This window comes from Rhipicephalus sanguineus, chromosome 1 (assembly GCF_013339695.2).
Source record: "Rhipicephalus sanguineus isolate Rsan-2018 chromosome 1, BIME_Rsan_1.4, whole genome shotgun sequence".
Taxonomy (NCBI): domain Eukaryota; kingdom Metazoa; phylum Arthropoda; class Arachnida; order Ixodida; family Ixodidae; genus Rhipicephalus; species Rhipicephalus sanguineus.
This window is the reverse complement of record NC_051176.1, coordinates 49382182-49401804: the sequence shown is the minus strand read 5'-3', so window position 1 is coordinate 49401804 and position 19623 is coordinate 49382182. Positions and strand designations below refer to the sequence as shown.

General features: G+C 46.9%; 1 long non-coding RNA gene across 1 annotated transcript in view; it reads right to left on the bottom strand.

Moving 5' to 3' along the window:
- The window catches only part of LOC119391089 (uncharacterized), a 303791-nt gene that overhangs the window by 10895 nt on the left and 273273 nt on the right, over positions 1-19623 (bottom strand). The window contains exon 19 of the long non-coding RNA XR_007415559.1: positions 8348-8421. This is a non-coding gene — a long non-coding RNA (uncharacterized LOC119391089). The remainder of the gene's footprint in view (positions 1-8347; positions 8422-19623) is intronic.

Sequence of the window (19623 nt, the reverse complement as noted above, 5' to 3'; positions counted from 1 at the left end):
AATACGACATTAGAGTTCAATCAACCAAGGGATCAGGCAGGATTTCGTACAGGCTTCTCAACAATAGACCATATTGATACTATCAATCAGGTGATAGAGAAATGCGCGGAATACAACCAACCCCTATACATAGCCTTCATAGATTACGAGAAGGCATTTGACTCGGTGGAGACATCAGCAGTCATGCAGGCACTGCGGAATCAGGGCATCGACGAAGCCTACATAAACATAATGGAAGAAATCTACGGCTCCACGGCCACTATAGTCCTCCATAAAGAAAGTGAGAGAATCCCAATAAAGAAGGGCGTACGGCAGGGAGACACGATCTCTCCAATGTTATTCACCGCGTGTTTACAGGAGGTTTTCAGGGCCCTAGATTGGGAAGAATTAGGCCTGCGATTCGCTGATGACATTGCATTGATGAGTAACGCGGGAGACGAATTACAGCTCATGATTACTGAACTGGATACGGAAAGTAGAAGAGTAGGTCTGAAAATTAATATGCATAAAACTAAAGTAATGTGGAACAATCTTGGCAGAGAACAGCGCTTTGCGATAGGTGGAGAGACACTGGAAGTTGTAAAGGAGTACGTCTACTTAGGACAGGTAGTAACCGCGGAGCCGAACCATGAGAGTGAAATAACTAGAAGAATAAGGATGGGATGGGGTTCATTCGGCAAGCATTCTCAATTCATGAATGGTATATACCTCAAGAGACAGGTATATAACAGCTGCATCTTACCGGTACTTACCTACGGAGCAGAAACCTGGAGACTTACAAAGAGGCTTCAACCTAAATTGAGGACGACGCAGCGGGCGATGGAAAGGAAAATGATAGGTGTAACCTTAAGAGACAGGAAGAGAGCAGAGTGGGTCAGGGAACAAACGGGGGTTAAGGACATCATAGTTGAAATCAAGAAGAAGAAATGGATATGGGCCGGGCACTTAGCACGTCGGCAGGATAACCGGTGGTCGTTAAGGGTAACTGACTGGATTCCAAGAGATGGTAAACGCGTGAGGGGGAGACAGAAAATTAGGTGGGTAGATGAGATTAAGAAGTTTGTAGGTATAACGTGGCAGCACAAAGCACAGGACCGGGTTGATTGGCGGAACATGGGAGAGGCCTTTGCCCTGCAGTGGGGCGTAGACAGGCTGATGATGATGATGATGATAGTAAGTATAAGGTTATTGACACATATATACATGGCTTCACCCTGAAATGCAGGGACATCTTTTTGTATTAAAAAACCCATTTTGTTAACTCCAATATAAAATGTTCACAACGATAGAGCAGTTACCAAAGCTGCGTATTTTATGATCCACTAAAAATTAATGATATCATAACCTAAAGGCTTTCGCCATGTACATAAAGGCTTTCGCCATGTACATCAGCTGCAAAAGCATGAAGAAAGTGAGCAGCTGCGTAGGTTCGCGTGTTGCCTTACAGACGCGTAGTGGGCCCTTCGCCGATTCGCAAAAGAAAGAATTATGACGTAGTGGGCACTTAACAACTGCATTTGCAGTAGGCATTCTAGGATAGTTTGAAGCAGTCAATGTTAAGGGCACAGTCGCTCGTTTCCTCACGGCACGGTTGAGGCATGCTCCGAAAACCGAAGCCAGAGAGGGCGATGCGCACGGGTCCCGATTACGCTATCGCGTTCTGCTTTTGAAGGCGAAGCTCAAGCGTGCTCCAAGTTTTTGTACGCGTTCTGTGATAGAACGGAAGGAACGAAACGTAACGAAAGGACGACATGGAGCCGCACGGGATTGATCGAGGCTCGTCTGACGGTCAGACGTGGGAATAGCAAACGGAAACGGCAGTGCTGTCAATCATTTCTAAAGGAACGGGCACAGAACGGACGGAGGCACCGTTCCGTCTGATAGTGACTTGGACTGAAAACGTAAGCGCTAGGATCGGAGTATCGAATTAGCCTGCTTTGTGTTTGGCTTACTCCAATCCGGCGCCTAAAGTTTGCGAAAGTCCCAACCAGCCCCCCACCACCGACTGTGGATGGATGGATGGATGGATGCTATGAGCATCCCCTTTATAACGAGGCCGTTTTTTATAACGAGGCCGTTAAAAAGAAGCTCGCTTCTTTTTAAGTTGGCCCATTGCCCTGCCAACTTCGATTAAATCAATGCTACCATAGAAAAAAAAAAAACATTCACAGCCCAGCTTTCTGCCCCTTACGGCAGAGGCCATTCTATGGCCACCAATACTCCACCGTCTCTTACTTATTTCTATTGCGAAAGTGTTCTGCTTACCATGGTTGTGCGTAAAACCCAAGGTTTTGCGTAGGCTCGTTCCCAAACATACACCTGGGTGGATATCTCCACATTCAATCAGAACATGCTCCGTCGTTTCCTTAGCTTCCTCACAACATATACATTTTCCTTCTTTACTGAATCTCGCTTTATAACTACGCGTGCTAGGCGTTCTAGGGTACGTCTCGTGAACTTGCCACACCATTTAGCGGCCAGTGAAGACTAACACAAATTGTTAAAGTCACCGCGCTTTTGAATTTCGACCTTTGAAAAACAATTCCTGCTAATATTGATGTTCAGCTATAATACTGCATTTCTTCATGCCTTGAAAACATTTCTGAATTCCCTCAGCTCGCCTATTGGCTATTTGCTCCCTCACGTCCTCTCGTGTCGTTTCGTTCCGTTCTATCACATAACGCGTACAAGATGGCTGCTTAGAACCAATGTCCTACACATGCTGCCTTTGTTATCTTTAAGGCCTCGTTAAAGCTCGCACGTTTCTTTACACGCCCTGTATTTATTTGAAATTCTTAACAACGTTCTGGTATCATAACATCAAAGGGGTCGTGAACCACTTTTCCAAGTAATGATCTAATGACCTCAGTATCGGAGTTTACTGCCCCCCGAATAAATTGCCTCAAAAATTTTTCGAATCCGTCAAGAATGAGCGGAGTTACGGGGGTTCGGCGCACGCTTTGAGCGCTTTCTCTTTTCTCGTACCGACGAGCGCACTGGAAGCTACGCAGGGAGGGATGGCACGGAGTAAAAAAGTTACGTTAGCGCGCGTCATGTAACGCGATCGCTCTCCCGCTGTGATTCGCGTGCGCGAGTGCGGCTACCGTGTACTGAGGAGTGCGGCGCTGGCAAGTGGCGGCACCCCGTGGCAAGAAGCGCATCTGATCTGAACGCCGCTCTCGACTTACGTCGGCTACCGGCCAACGAGGATGCCATGTCTTTTGGGACGCGGCGATGCAGATCGCGACGTCAACCGGTAGACGCCCCGCCCACTGACGAGAGTGACAACCGGCCTCTGTTTGAAAAGAGGGCGCCTGAGGAAACGGCAACTTCGCGCATCCGCTTGTGGCCTTTACGCGGCGCCCACGACTGTAATATTTGGCAGAGCAGTTCATAGCCGTGTCAGCTTTCCACAGGATGCGTTTTTTCAACAAGCCGAAGGGGTGCTTCATGACCCCTTTAAAGGGACTGTCTACCCTCCGTCATTGCTTTTCTGCTTTGTACAGCAATAGAAAGCGTACCGCCTGAAGTGTCCAACCTTGCAGCTGTTTCTTTAAAAAGCGAGTGGAAATTTTAAAACAGAATTTTTCGATCTACGTTCCGTCTTCTTGCATTGGCGTGAAACATGCCCACAACACTGGTTGGTGGACGCAATGATGATTGTAGTGCCGGTAAAAATTAAAACCGAAAATACATGTGATTTCGCTAGGATTACTTTATTTTTGCCGAAACCTATTGAAAAGAATGTAACAGTCGTTTTCAACGCGCTACCGGTTAAATGAAGCCTTACTATACGATTACAGAACATTTGTTTTGCGGTAATCGCAGTCTGCGCTTATTTTAGCACTGCTGCCGCAATCCAAGCCAAGTCGATTTATCAAAAAGAGACAATAAATGCGCGCCTTCACAGCGCAGCACATATGAGACATCCTAACAACAATACAGCGGCACAGTACGGCCAGCGCGGAGAGCCGCATGACATAGCGCATGACTTGAAGCAGACAAAATCGAAGACGGCGCCGCAAGCAGCGGCCATCGGGCGCCTTTTTGCATGCGTGAGAAAAAGAAAAGCCAAAAATTACTCTCTGACGCAATCGAAAGGTGTCTCAAGTGCGTGAAGTACAATTTCAAGTTATACATGTTTGTTTTTAAGCAAAATGAGTCTACCTGCGAGAATCTCTTGTCCTAACCAGTAGATTGAACCATATCGGCGTTGGGTGACGCTAGCTGTAATTCTTTCACGATTTTCAACATCAAATTAAAAACATAATTCCTTTTTTATGGGGCAAAAGCATGCTCGTTGCCGCCGATGTGACGAGCGATCTTCTCATTTTCACCACAATGAGAAAAATTTTTCCGGGCGGTAGACAGTCCCTTTAATTCCATTTTCCACACAGCAGTGAAAGCGTCAGTACGAAGCAACCGGCACCATACAACGGTAGGGTGCGCTGTCGAACCACACCAAACGGTGTGTAGAATGACAGTTTTCTGTACGTACCGAAGTCGCAGCCGTCCGCGCCGCTGTCGTCTACTGTCTCAAGTGCATGAAAAATGGCTCGTAAAAGCAAATACAATAGGATGGAGTATCGGGCTGTGGTCCTGGTCCCAGTACCCCTACTCCAGTGTTCTTCCACGCATCTACTTTCTAGCGCTAAAATTGTCTCGTAATAACCCCATGGTTCTAAGTTTCGCGAAAACGCTGCGACAAGAGTTTATAATAGCTTTATTAAGGTGCGCTACATGGCTGAGAAAACACCAATGTGCAATATCATCTAACGTTACAAATAAAATCTTGCGTATCTTCTGTTTATACGTAAAACTCATAACCACTTAAGAGCTGCTTCTGCATGTTAAAGGTTCAATACAGACACGCATACTTGTACATGTTTTTCACAGCGACTATGTAGGACCCCCTAAAACTGCCGCAGATTTTATCGCACTGCTCAAGCCACGTGTTGATATATTGGAACCGCTGCAATGTTAGCTACGCTTTTAAGCACAGCGCATGCGCGATGGGGAAGGTTGATTCACGAGATTTGTCGCACCAAATAAGCCAAAGGCTACGAGGGACGCCGAGCAGTGACGGGCTCCGGACAGCTTTGACTAACGTGCTTGCGCGCCAAGCTTCTTACGCTCGCGCCTTGTCCGTTGTCGGTGGCGTGTACACTAGTTCTCATTGGTCCCGCCATAGGCGCAGCTGCGCTCTCCGGTGATTTCAAGAATGCTCACTAGATGGCGCGCACCGCTTAAGGCAGGGCACACCACCCCAGACGCGTGCGCTAGTTAGATAGGTGACCGCTAGAGGGCCGCGCCTCTCGTTTTGCGTTTGGTGCGTTTCGCGTTTGGCGCGCTTCTTTTCTCTTCACGGGCAGCTGACTCAATGAACAAGAAGAGAAGAGGGCTCGCCGTCAAGCAAACCCGGAGGTGCGGGCCAGCGAAGCAGTAGATAAGCGGGCGTGCCGTGAAGCCGACGCTGCGGTGAGAGGTCGCGAAGCAGAAGCAGCACGGAAGCGGCGGCAAGGGAACCCCGAAGAAGTGCGGTCGCGGGATGCCGCGGCGAAGCGCCTAATGCGGTCGCTACCTGAGGTTGGCGGCGCTGACTCTTCAAGCGCGACTTCCTCGACCACTCTTTTGGCCGCAGCTGCAACGTTGTCACGTCTATATATGATGACAGAGGAATGTGTACGGAGGATTCGCGGGTTACCCGATCATCTCCGAGCAAGCTTCTCTAACATCATTCACTTTGTGGATATGGCGGTGATTTTTTTTAACCTGCACCGACATCGCAGAGTTCATTTGCGGTGTAAGATCAATAGGGTAAACGCTGTTCCGTTGCATCTGGCGGTATTCGTTTTTGGGTAAGCATTTGTGTTTACAATTTTAGATTTTCCAAGTCGAAACAATAGGCCTCACCACAAAATGCCACCATTAAGGTTTAGTGCGCAATATTCTTACGCTATGCTTTTATGAAAGTGAAAAACAAATGAGAAGCTAATACACCCGACTCGATGAGAGCACTAACCACCTATCGTGCCGCGAATATTGATGACGAACTTCGCCCTTTCTCACGCGTAAGCTCTAACGTGCGAATGTGACAGCTGTTTAATGCGACCATTTCTACGAAAGCAATTCGAAATCCTGGTCTGGCTCCGCACTATTGTGCGTCGGCCTCGAAACCGCGTACACACGCTTTGAGTGTGCGGACCCTATATTCACTTAGGCGTGCACTATATATATGAATGCCTGCACAAGCTCTAAAGGAATGCTGTCACCTCGTTTATCACCCTAGACGAAGGCAACAAAAGGAGCACACCTTTTCTCTCTCAAGAGGAACTTTAATGTCCAAAATGGATATCTGAAAGGCGTTCACTCTGTACAATCTAGTGCAGAATGCGCGCAGGCGCTGACTGGAACCGCTCGAACGCACACAGTCAAGCCGGCGCGTATCTTGTTGATGATGATGATGATAACGAGTTATTAAATACTGGCACGAACAGTGGTCGTGAAAAGAACAATACTGATATTACAAGCTAATAATTATTATAAGAATGATGTATCTACTGCAGGGGTCTGCAGTGAACACATCGGGGGATTGTACGGGGATCTGATGAGTGGACCGTGCACAATGAAAAAGCGGTGTCAAGGGAAGACGGATGAGACGTGCGTTTGCGCTTTAGGCGGCGACTAAGAATAACCAAGAACGACAACAGGCAGCGCAAGAAATAAATGAATGGGGAAAAATTCCGGAATATCCCACTCATTGTGGGAATCGGTTTCTTGCAAATCAACCAGTGAGGAGCTGCCTATGCAGCATTTTTGGCTTTCAGTTGAGACATTTCCTGTACAGGGTGGTCAGTATTTTTAAAACAATTTGTCCACCGTTTTCAAGAGATCAGCTGTTACATCATCCTCACCAGCTTTTATCACTATTTGCATTCCCTCCAATGCTTTCCTTACTTCCTCTGTCATTCCTGGCTGGATGTATAATACTTCAGTACTACTGCCATTATCGTCCTGGTCGTCCAGGCTACTGTACAGATGTCTGTAGAACTCCTCAGCTACCTCAACTATATTATCCCTATTGGTCGTGACATTGCCTTCATTCTATCTCAGTATATATATCTGGTTTTCTGCCCGTGCCCATTTTTCTCTTCACCGCTTTTCGGCTTCGTCCACTCTTCAGAGCATGTTCAATTCTATGTGTATTGTGCATTTTTATGTCGGACACTTTACGCCTGTTGATTAGCTTTGAAAGCTCTACCAGTTCTATTCTGTCAGGTTAGATGCTTTCATGCTTTGCTTTTTCATAATGACGTCTATAGTCTCCTGGGAGAGCTCACCAGTGTCTTGTCTGACGACCGTGCCTCCCACTTCTGTTGCACGCTGTGTAGTTATACTGGTAAGGTTATCATTCATTCCGTGAATGTTCAGGCAAGCTTCCTGGGTTACAGCCGACTATGGGATCTGCAGCCAGATCCTGTGTTCTGTACTTCGCGTTTGAGTGCAGAATGATTCACTAGTATCACGCAGTTGCCCTTAGAAATTAAAGACCGGATAGACAGTCTTAGTGAGCGCAGGAAACGCAATGAGCCTGCGAGACGAAGCCACACTTACCATCGCGCGCTCACGCACGTGTAGATGTGTGAGCAATAGCCTAAAAAAATCTTGGAAGGAAACTAAAGGTTGATGGCATTTCGGGCATCGGCCCAGGGTGGCAGCACTTGCTGGAAGCAAAAAAAAGTGAAAACTGTCGCAATTTCCAAACATGCAAATAGTCGGCACCGTAGTACGGTATCGACTATTTGGGGACTTGTTTGCGGAACTCACGCAACACCCGAGTAATTGTAAATACAATTACACGGGTGTCCTTGCATTTCACCATCATCCAGACGTGGCCAAATAAGGCTGGGAACCGAACCCACGTCCTCGAGCTTAGCAGCGCGGTGATTGACGTCCTTAGGGAGATTTTGAACACAGACAGTAGTATCGCACTAAATCGATTCTAAGCGGGGGATTGACCGAGGGCTCGTTTCTAATGGAACCAACAGAATGAAGCTAAGGAGGGTATAGGGGACTATAATTGTGTGTTTTAACTGTCGTATAGTAATTATGAAGTAAAACGAAATGAATGAAAGTGAGTGAGAAATATACTTGCCGCAGCTAGGGATGGAACCTACAGCCTTCGGATGACGCGTCACAACTCTGACAGCTTCGGCCACGTGCGTCACTAAGATTGACAAGTGGAATATAAACCCTTGGTCACTACAAAATGCTTGGAAAGTGGAGGTTGGGAAAACGTGTAAGGTGTGAAGACGCTTGCAATAGAGTGTTGTAAATGAAAACCTACCTGGCCTGCTGGCACAGGGTGTTCAGGATGGCGCGCCAGCAGGCCGGTCACCTCGTGCCACACGTAGAGCAAGTCTGCGTTTTTTTACAGAAAAGAGCACTTGTCAAGCTTGTGAACACCAAGGCACTTGTTGGTCAGCACTGAAATATATACCCCTCAGAGTGCAGCCAAACGACAGAGCAAAACGTTTAGTGGTAGAATGTCTGCTTACGGCTGCAATGCCGTTGACTTGTTTTTACCAGCAAAAAGCCCGTGTTTTGTGATTTGAGTAAAAAGTGTGGTTCCAATAGTCACCAGAAGATATGTTCGTTGACAAGCACATTGCGAATTTAAAAAAAATTGTAATAGTATTATGTAGCTGGCTGAGACATACTAGTTTAAGGAATAAAACGACGGACACAAGAAAGAAGACGAAGACAAGCGCTTTCGTTGTGTTCGTCGTTTCATTCCTTGTGCTATTATATCACAGCCAGTTATGTCTAGTATGTCTCAGCCAACTAGCCAGATATTTAATCCTTTTAGAGTATTACGTACCTCTAAGCAAACAGTTTTCAAACTTCTCGAGCTTTTCCTTACTAGCGGGTACTTGACTACCAACAACTGACGACCGTCTAGAGAAGGACAACTGGCACACCAATCCGCTTTTTTCACGATGCCACAGCGCACGCGCTATTCCCCTAACGGTAGAGTCGCGAAACGCCTCTTGATCTTGAAGGCTTTCGCTCTGGGGATACCAGTTGTCCCGGCCCCTACAAAAATCCTACCAGAAACGGCAGAGGGACAGGAAAACGTAAATGGTGGATCCCACGAAGTCTGTTTTGCTAGTTTTCTTTATGCTAGTTTTCCCATTTATGGACATGTCTTTTCAGCACGGCTTATTATTTCTGACTTGACACAAAACGGTCAAGCTCTGGCATGTTTGCATTTTGCATTTCACTGTCAGGACTGATAGAATAGTAAATCTATCTGGGATTTCTCAATCTGATGCTACACTACTGCGTGCCAAGCCGCATAAGCAAGCATGTGAGTGTTCCTCATCAGGGTTTCAATGTTTCAATTAAAAACCGCGAATGATGGCCACTTATGTTTTCTATGGCTTCATAAGGTTGTTCCTAACAAAGCGGGCGCCTCGAACCATTCCCCTTCTTTAGTTTACCTTATTTTAAGAAGTTAGATATGACCTCGTACTCGTAGGGTGCCGCTCTTGCAGCATAGCAAAGCGACGGTGACTGGGCATAATGGGCGAGGACAGCTAATCTAGATGATGACCACGATTGTTGCTATTGTAAAGCGAGTGGCTACTGGAAATACATAATAAACTTTACGTATTTGTATGCGGTTACTTACATGTATATGCCGCTGCATCCTGAAAGGTCTGCGTATCATACTTCGAGTTTCAATAATCCCTTTCGTCAACTCCAATAAAATATTCACAACGCTTAATCAGTTACCAAACCGGACCATTTTATGATGCAATAAAAGTCAATGTTATTTTATAACATACAGGACTTCGCCATATACATTTGAAAATTCATTCTGCGCGTGTCACAAATTCTGGCACCAAGCAACACTGGCTGTGCCACCCACACAGTGTCTTAGAATTACCTACAAGGAAAATTGGTGCGGGACGCTGTTGTCCAACGACAATTCTTCGACACAATCAGCGAAGTGGCACCGTTCTCGAAGAGCATCAACACCTTAAAAGTGTTTAGTCTACCATAGTGGTTCAATCAAGCTGTTGAAGTTTGAGTTCCAACCGTGCCGAGCGTCCGCGAAATTGGCGAAGCGGGTGAGGGCAAAGAGAAGAGAGTGGGAAAGCATAGCAGAGCAGAGCAAGGCATTACTAAGAGAGGTATGAGAGGAGCAGCCGAGCAGGGCCGCCTTTCAGTCCTCTCGGGTTGCGTTCGGGTTGGGCGGGTAAAGAAGGATTGAGCTGGCATGCCCATACCATGTGGCAGGTGTCAGCCATCTCACAATACTGGCAGAGATCGGAAAAGGAAGAGTCAAATTGTTTGAGCACTGCCAGGCACAGTAGCGTATTAGTGAATAGCGGGAGAATTCTCTCGTCCGCCTTCTTGAACCCTTGCAGGACGCAGGAAAGCGGTGGTGGGAGTCCCAATTATGGTTTTTTACATATTTAAAAGTGAGGAGAGGAGAGTTTTCTTCTGAATGAGAAGGGTCATCGGTGGGCGAGGCAGGGGCCCGGGGAATGAGTGCGCGGGCGGCAACGTGCGCTGCCTTTTTGCCTGCCAGGCCCTAATCGCCGGTAGTCCAGATTAGTGAGCGGGGAGAGGGGTAATGTACCCGCGGACAGGGTCGAATAATATTTCTCGAGTGAGTCTCTCCCGAGTGAGTGAGCAGTTCGTTGAAATTAAAACGAGTGTATCTAGAATGCTGAATGTTAGTTCTGGTGTGCGACAGGGCAATGTGTTCGGGGCCACTATTCTTTATTTATTCTTTATTCTTTATTCATACATAACCCCGCTTTGCCCGGAGGCGTTACAGCAGGGGGGTTAGAAACATGAAAAAAAAACACATATTTATTTTTACTGCACACTTGCTCAGACATCAAACCATTCCACTCGTTAATGGTTTTCACAAAAAATGAATTGGCGTACAGGTTCGTCCTGGCCCGGTATGGCCTTATTTTGTGTATGTGATCCATACGTTCAGATATGTAATCTGGCTGTTTTAGGTAAGTGTGTCTCTCAATTCCTGTTTTATTATGAAATATCTGATATAACAACTTCAAACGTAGTTTTTTACGTCGTGATGAAAGTGACTCCCAGTTTAATTCTTTTTTCATTGCGGTGGAACTGTGATTTCTTCCATACCGACTCAGGACAAACCTGGCTGTTCTGTTTTGAATTTTTTCTAATTTATTAATCAAGCCTACTTGTGACGGGTCCCAAAGAGTACAAGCATATTCTAAAATTGGTCGAATACAGGTGAGGTAAGCCGTGTTCCTAAGCTGATAATCTGCACATCTCAAGTTCCTTTGGATATAGTTCAAAGCTACCGCAGCCTTAGCAACCACATAATCCACATGTGCATTCCAGGAACAATCGTGCGACAATAATACACCCAAATATTTGTACCTACATTTTCTATCTAAAATGTTTCCCCTTAAATAATAGTTAGCATTAATTATTTTTTTCTTCTTCGAAAAACACATATGGACGCACTTGTTAGTGTTTAAATTCATTTGCCACTTAAGACACCATTGATAAATACGTTCAAGGTCAGCCTGTTAGTTCCTTATATATTATTACTTATATGTGTAAATGATTTAGTGCAAGCAATCCCTCACCTTTGCCCCCCCCTCCCCCCTTGGTGGGGAACCCTGCGCACGGCTATGTTTAGGGATCACTCTTTTTCGTGATATGTCGTGGCGGGCACACATTTCGCCCTTCAGCTTTTCGGAACTGCGCTTTTTTTTTAAAAAAAGGAATGTTAAACGTCAAGCGTATAATGCTATTATTAGACCTCACGAAAGCTCATAACATCCCCCCCATTGTTCGTTTGCGAGACAATTTTGATGAAGCCCTTGAACACCATTTGTCGTGTTGAATATTGCATCATTGAAACTTATATTACTTGTCGTGCGAGTGTTGTTCTAAACTATGTGTGCTGTTTTTTGTTTCTTTGTTAAATATCGTACTAGCGAAACTGACGTATTGCATGTAGTGCCGGTATTGTTATAAATTATTTCTGTGCTGTTCTTTCTTTGTAATTCCACTCCTGGCCTGAAGTATTGTGAAATAAAAAAAATAAAACAAACATGGGTAGTGGATATCCTAATTCTTGTTGGCATTAAGCCTGGGCCAGAAACGTAATACGTAGGATAGGCAACCATGCGCTAGAGCAAAGGAATGGTTGCCAACGTATGGGAAATTCAGCCGAGGGCAGCAGCGAGACAGATGGAGAAGAAATTCGAAAATGCAACAAGCTCGCACTAGGTATGGTAAATAGGAGATCGTGAGGAGAGGCCTTCGTTCTGCAGTGGAGATAAAATTGGCTGACAATGATGGTCGCGGATAGATGTGAACAAAAAACGACGCTTTTTCTCCTCTGTCGTTAACGATGCCGGAGTTTTCAATTCGCGCTTTAGCTCGCCTTGAAGGGCGTCCTCTCAACACTACCAACTGTTCAGCATTATGCAGTGGTTTATGAAAACGCCCTTTATGCTTCACTAAACAGAAGAATCCCAATATGTTCGCTGCCTTACACGGCTGTTTTCTGGTGAAACACTGACAGACTCCACCACATGGTCTCACCCCTTCATGGAGGAAACTCTAGTGCAAAGGTAAGGGCAATTCTCTGTCCCCATGTTACCGCTTACTTTTCGCCGCCCTCTTTAGAAGGAGCTGTCACTATAATAAGAACGGCACCTCGAGTCCCCCTCGTTTGTGGCCCCCTGACCAAGCCTGGGCTGCGCAGGCTGTGTGCCAACTGAGACCAACGTACCTATAAATATTCGAGGCGACCATTCTCAAACCCAGGAACGCGTATTTTTAATAAACTTCCTGCATGTATGATGATGATGATATCTGTTGCCATCCCCTTTGGCGGCGCCATGTAGCGAACTAGCTCGTTCACGCCAGAGGCCCTTGACGAGAACTCATGTCAGTTTTTCGCCATACACCATGCGCTGACGTGAGGTTAGACATCGTATACGTTAAATGCCGCATTCAGCTACACTTTTTTTTGAGCAATTAGTTGAATTTTGTAACGCTGTCCACGCAACAATGAAAGCGGTAGTGCGAAGCAACCGGCACTGTACAAAGTGAGAGTACGCTGACGACCGACACCAAGTGAACTGGCCAATGGTAGTTTTCTGAACTTACCTGTGACTCGCCAAAAGAGCAAACGCAATTGGATGGGGCAATATGTAGGCTGGTCCCCGTATCCGTATTCCGCGCAGTGTTCACCTTGCAGTCCTGCAACACCCGATTTCGTCAGGTTGAGTTGCTGAGAGACCTTGTATCCTTGTATAAACAGTTGCTCAAGCTTTACTTTCAGTTACTCTGCATCCCGTGTTCAGTGGCTTTCCACAATTAGTGCTTGGTCGCGAAACTGTGCGTCTCTTTCACGCATGTACTTCTCCCGCTGCAAATAACTTGTGACAGCGCTAGTGACAGATATTGTAGTAACTATAAAAAGCGGCATATGGTTGAGCACACATCGTTACAAATGAAATCTTACACAATTTACAACTAATACCCTACATCAGCCTACGCGCAAAACATCTGGAGCCCCCTAGCATGCTTCTGTATGCTGCACAATATCTTTCACAGTGATCATGTCTGACTGCATAAAACTTGCGCGTGCTATCGTTCGGCACGATCCCCCACTTTCTGTTATTTCAACATTTCCATTGTATTCGACGCTTCTAAACACAATGTATGCGTGACGCGAATAGCCACGTATATTCCAGAATTATTTACGCGAGGTACAGCGATTACGGTTGAAAGTATACAGTTGACACACGTATGAAATACAAAGCGTTCCACTATAAAGCAATCCTGTATTAATACCCGGGGTTTCACGTGCCAAAACCACGATATGCTTATGAGGCAAGCCGTAGTAGAAGGTTCCGGAAATTTAGACAATCTGGTGTTCTTTAACGTGCACCTAAATGTAAGTACATGGACCTCTAGCAATTCGCCTCCCTCAAAATTCTACGTCCGCGGCTGGGATCAAACCCACGTATTTCTGGTCAGCAGCAGAGCACCGTACAACCACAGTACCACCGCGACAGCCAGCTGTGCGCAAGTTCACCCACCAAATTGTTCAATCTCGTAGGTGGTGCCTCGGCTAATGAATTCTGCACCACCACAAGAACGTGACGATCTCCGTAGAACCAACATTGAATGATGCAAGTTGACAATAAATTTTAAGAGAACAACACAGCCAAGAACTGAGATAGCGCGAATCTTTTCCAGAAAATTACTTGTGCCCTATGATCACACATAGAAAAAACTACCTTAGTTACCAGTCCTGCGAAATTCATGCCCGAACAAAGATGAACGATATCTCCGATGTACATGCATTTGCATTACATAAATTTCTTAATTGATTCGATGTGTGCGACAAATACTAGCACCAAGCTAAGGGTCCAACAACGGCTTGGCTCGTCGTTGGACCCACACAGTTTGATGCAGAATTACCAGTAAAACTAGACGCTAGATGCTGATCTAAATATGCGTGTTGGCTGAACGTACGTGCTGCGCTGAAAGGCGCGAGATTGGCGAAAAACAAAGCGCGATTGTGTGTGCGTGCGTGTCCGTGTGTGTTCAACTTCAATAATAGATGATTTAGAAGTGACTAAATACCTTCAAAATGCGTTATTTTCAGGAAGTTTTATTTGCTGAATGAAATCTTCGTCTTCGTTTAAGCCCTGACCAAAGTCAGCCAACAATTATCGCGGACCGGTATATAGTATATAATCTGACTGTCTTTATACGGCAACTGTGGATGCATTTTTCGATGGTGCCATGACACGCTTTCGTAAACTCGCATAGACGGTGGTGCCAGAATGTAATATTGCAGGAATTTCTATACGATCGCATCAGCGTATTCGCAGACATGTGATAATCTCCCGCAAACGCGTTGTCGAATTACAGCAACCTGCGACACCCGGTTTGGGGACGTCGGTTTAAGGAACTGTTCGGACATTTAGCGCGCTTCTGCTTTGTTCTTCCTTCTTCCGGTAAATGGATTGATAATAGCCGTTGCACGTTAACGCAAGCACAACGTTTGCGGGACGTTGCAGTGCGCTTCCCACAAAGACTTAGTTTAATGCACGTCAACGCAAACGTCGACAAGATCGATTAGAAGTTGGATGCTATGAGCGTTGTATTGATAACGACGCTGTGACCTGTGAACAACCAAGCTCAATTTCAAATTGCACATAATTCTTTGCCTGCCGGGAATAATGATGAGCTCCCACAGAAAAAAAATGTATCTTGAAATAAATTTTCTGCATAAATAAATAAAATTTCTGCATTTTACGGCCGAGTAACCTTGGTTTTTACGCTATTTTGCTTTCCTCCGTTCTCTCTATATTTCTGCCACCAATCTGCGCACCGTGCTGTGTCGACCTCTATCGAGGTCATGTTCACCTTCCTCGGACTGCCTTAAAGGGGTCGTGAACCACTTTTCCAAGTAATGATCTAATGACCTCAGTATCGGAGTGTACTGCCTCCCGAATCGATTGCCGCAAAAATTTCTCGAATCCGTCAAGAATCAGCGGAGTTACGGGGGTGTGGCGCACGCTCTCAGCGCTTTCTTTTCTCGTGCCAACGAGCGCACTGGAAGCTAGACAGGGAGATATGGCATGGGGGAAAGAAGTTACGTCAGCGCGCGTCATGAAATGCGATCGCTCTCCCGTTGTGATTCGCTTGCGCGAGTGCGGCTACCGTGTACTGAGGAGTGCGGCACCGGCAAGTGGCGGCACCCGCGGCAAGAAGCGCATCTGATCGGAACGGCGCTCTCGATTTACGGTGGCTATCGACCAATAAGAATGCTATGTCTCTTGCGACGTAAACGGACAGATCCGCGACGTAAACGGACAGACGCCCCGCCCACCGACGAGAGTGAGAACCGGCCTCTGTTTGAAAAGAGGGTGCCTGGGGAAACGGCAACTTCGCGCTCCGCTTGTGGCCATTACGCGGCGCGCACGACTGTAATATTTGGCAGAGCAGTTCATAGCCGTGTCAGCTTTCCGCAGGATGTGTTTTTTCAACAAGCCCAAGGGGTGCTTCATGACCCTTTAAAAACCCAGGCTTCACCTAGCTCCTGCCAGAACGTACACCTGGGGCGCTATTTTGTACGCGTTCTAGCATAGAACGGGGAGGAGGATCGAACAAAAGGACAAGGGGAAGCCACACGGGATTGGTCGAGGGTAGTGTGACGGTCAAGACGTGAGAATAGCCACAAGTTTTGCTTAGAACGGGGAGGAGGTGTTGGAACAGTCTCCGCAAATGACTTGGGTTGGATCGAAACGAAAGCGGAGGAATGGTCTTCCCGCGCATCTCTACCGCGCGGACAGTTTGCGAAAATGGCGTCTCCGTTCTCGTTCATGCCATTTTGCAGAAACGAAGCCGACGAAGCCCCGAGGTAGAAGGTTCGTTTGAGGTGATGACTGAAGAGGCCTACTTGGTGACGGGGCCCTCGCTCTTCAGCGCGTCGGACAGCTCGCCCCACAGCCGACGCCTGTCCGCTGCCGTAAATTCGTGCGTAAACTCGGTAGCTCGTACGGCCAACTCTCGATGCTGTTCCATAAACGAGAGTAGCAACTCTCTCTGATTGTCGGGAACGCGCGGGACCTCGTAAGTGCGTGTGCTGCGCCATTTCGACAACTGAATAACGGTTCCAATCGTCGCGCCGTTTGAATTTTACAAGTACACTAATACTAGAACCACTGGATGAAACAGCGTGGTGGCGAGCGCCACCATCGAACGCCTCGTGAAACGGCGACACCCCCTGGCGCTATGTCAAGACATTAACACAAGGTTATTGTTAAAGTCGCCGAGCTCTTCAACTTCAAGCTGCGAGAAACAATGCCTCTGAATATTGATGTTCAGGTATAATAATTATACATTTATTTATGCATTGGATACATTCCTGAATTCCCCAGCTCGCCTATTGGCTGTGTGCTCCCTCTTGTCCTTTTGTTCGATCCTCCTCCCCGTTCTATGCTAGAACGCGTACAAAATAGCCCCCCTGGTGGATGTCTTCAGAGTCAAAACATGCTCCGTCGTCTCCATATTCACACAAGTAGAGTCTCAACGAAAAAAGCTTAGCAGAAGTGGTCGGTGGCCGGAGCCACAAAATCGCGACACGCGGCGCTGTTGATGACGAGCACGCCGATAGTGAGATTGCCAAGCACTTTCCATTTTCGAAGCAGGGGTGGCCTATGGACCGGCGGAAAGCAGCCCATCTTGCTGTTGGCCCACCCGTGTCCATATGCGTAGCCACCATTGCTTATCGGCAGAGGTGGCTACGTACTTGCTTTTTTCGCTGGAGCTGCGAGCAACCATATGTCTCTATCGCAGTTGCCCCGAAAAGCTGTTTGTTGGAGTGCTTTCTGCAAGCCACCCCTGCTTTGGAAAAGGGAATGTGCTTGGCACTCTAGATGTCTGCGTGCTCGAGAAAAATCTTGCCGCTCCGGCAACCAGTCACCTGTGTCAATCTTCTTCCGTTGAGATTGTACGTACATGTGTCGTCTTTATTACTGAACATCGCTTTATAGTAACGCGTTCTAAGGTAGTCGGTCGTCGTGGGAAATACATTATTGCGCTTCCCTCGACATCATGTTAACATATCTAAAAACAAGCGCCCCCAACAGGTGCATTGTGCCAAACAACTTCACGCCTATGCAATTCATCATACCAACCATTCGTAGTTTCTATTAGGGCATGTATCGTTAGCCCTACAGACGCGGAGTCACCGAACGATCTCGGAATCTGGATGCGCTCATTAGTAACGTTTCGCGCTACAAATGGACAAATTTTAGGATGGAGACCCGGCTTTTATGGGCGCGCAGGCGTGTTGATAGAAAAGCCGCCATTCTAGTCAGCAACGATACTCCTAACGGCTTACATAGGGTGGTACGGTAGCTAGCTTTTTTTCCCCTATGGTTGTACAGTACGGCCATCTAACAGCGGTTGTGCTTCATGTTGTGCTTCATCGTCATGAGTGCTCCGGGCCCCAAAATCTTCGGGCGCTCGTTCACAGCAGCGTTTTAACTGCGCGCCGGAACGTTGGGAGTTTCTAAACTAGTGGTGCGGTGCGGCAGTGGCGACTGCACAGCGTGAACAAATTTGCACATGTGAAGCCAATCACCGAGGGTTCCGCGGGCCAATGTCGGGAAGTTTTACGGCGCTTGAGGCATACGCGACCGAACTACGCAATATGTTCGTGCGTTCGTTTCTAATGTTGACAGTTTTCTCTTTTTTTTTTTACCTGCAGAAATGACAATCTCATTGAAAAAACATGCGCTCGCTTTTGAACCAGGATATCGGTGAAAGTTTCAACGAAAGGCTTACTGTAACGACGTTTAGCGTTTGTTTTACCTACCCCACCCTAACCAAATTGCACCATTGGCATTTGTCGCGTTTTAGATGCGCCGGGTCGTATGATTCAAAACTTCGAATACTAGCTGTTTGAAAGTCGAATCCAATTAATCGATTACGTATTATTCGATTCGAATTCGAAACTCAAATATTCGCACATCCCTAATTATTATTCATCGTAGCCAGCCTTTCCAGTCACCGTAGTCCTGCAAGCGTAGAACGCAAACAGTGAGCGCAAAACCCTATTCTAATTCTCGTGCAAGCAAGCACAAGCAAAGCGTCTTGATGCCCGAAACTTTTGGACCATTGTTTTATAACTCTAACAGAGGAAGGGAAAACGCAGTCACCATAACTGGCGCTGAGGCGGGAGACATAGGCGCCGCCATGTTTAGCAGCGCTAACTATTAGAGTATGCAAACATCACACGTTAACTACCTGATAACGCACACACTAACGCAACGTACACACACCAAAGAAACTTGTGAAGCGTGGTCAGCGAGGACGGAGACATTCCTTTAAGTGCGAATCAAACTGTCTATGCTTACACATCTGTGTTTAGGGTATGAAGTCATCCAAGCCGCAGCAATAGCATCGCTCCAAATTGCCGCGAAAACGCGTTTCGTGCGTAGTTTTTCTTGCGAAGTGTTTTGAACTGGGATCGAAACAAATGATGAAGTACGCAGCCGATTCTATAAAAGCGCTAACTACCCATCGTGCTGTGCATACTCATTACACTCACGTAACGCTCAGCGCGTCAAACAGTTCTGATAGCTCTGATGTGCCAATGCGACAACTGCTCGATAAGACCATTTCTACGATATCGTGACCGCGCGACATCCTGTGCTGGTTTTGCAGAATCGTGCGCGATACTCGGAACCGCGTGCATGAGCTCTAATAGACGAAGAATCAATTTACTGTGCCACGAGCTACGACAGCCTGCAAAAGCTATACCAATGAAAGCTGTCGCCTCATTTATCGCATTAGACGAAGGAAAATGTGGAACCCACCTTTGTTGCCGTCAGTGATGCCGTCAGTCGGCCCTCCCATGTCGGCAACGGGTACCTGAAGAAGCGTTCGGGCCGCACTGAGCTGTGCTCCATGTCTCGGGACTCGGAATATTCGAATGCCGAAAGCGCGCAGGCGCTGCCCCGAGCCGCTCGAGCGCATGCTCTCGAGCCAGCGCGTGTCTCCGCGAGG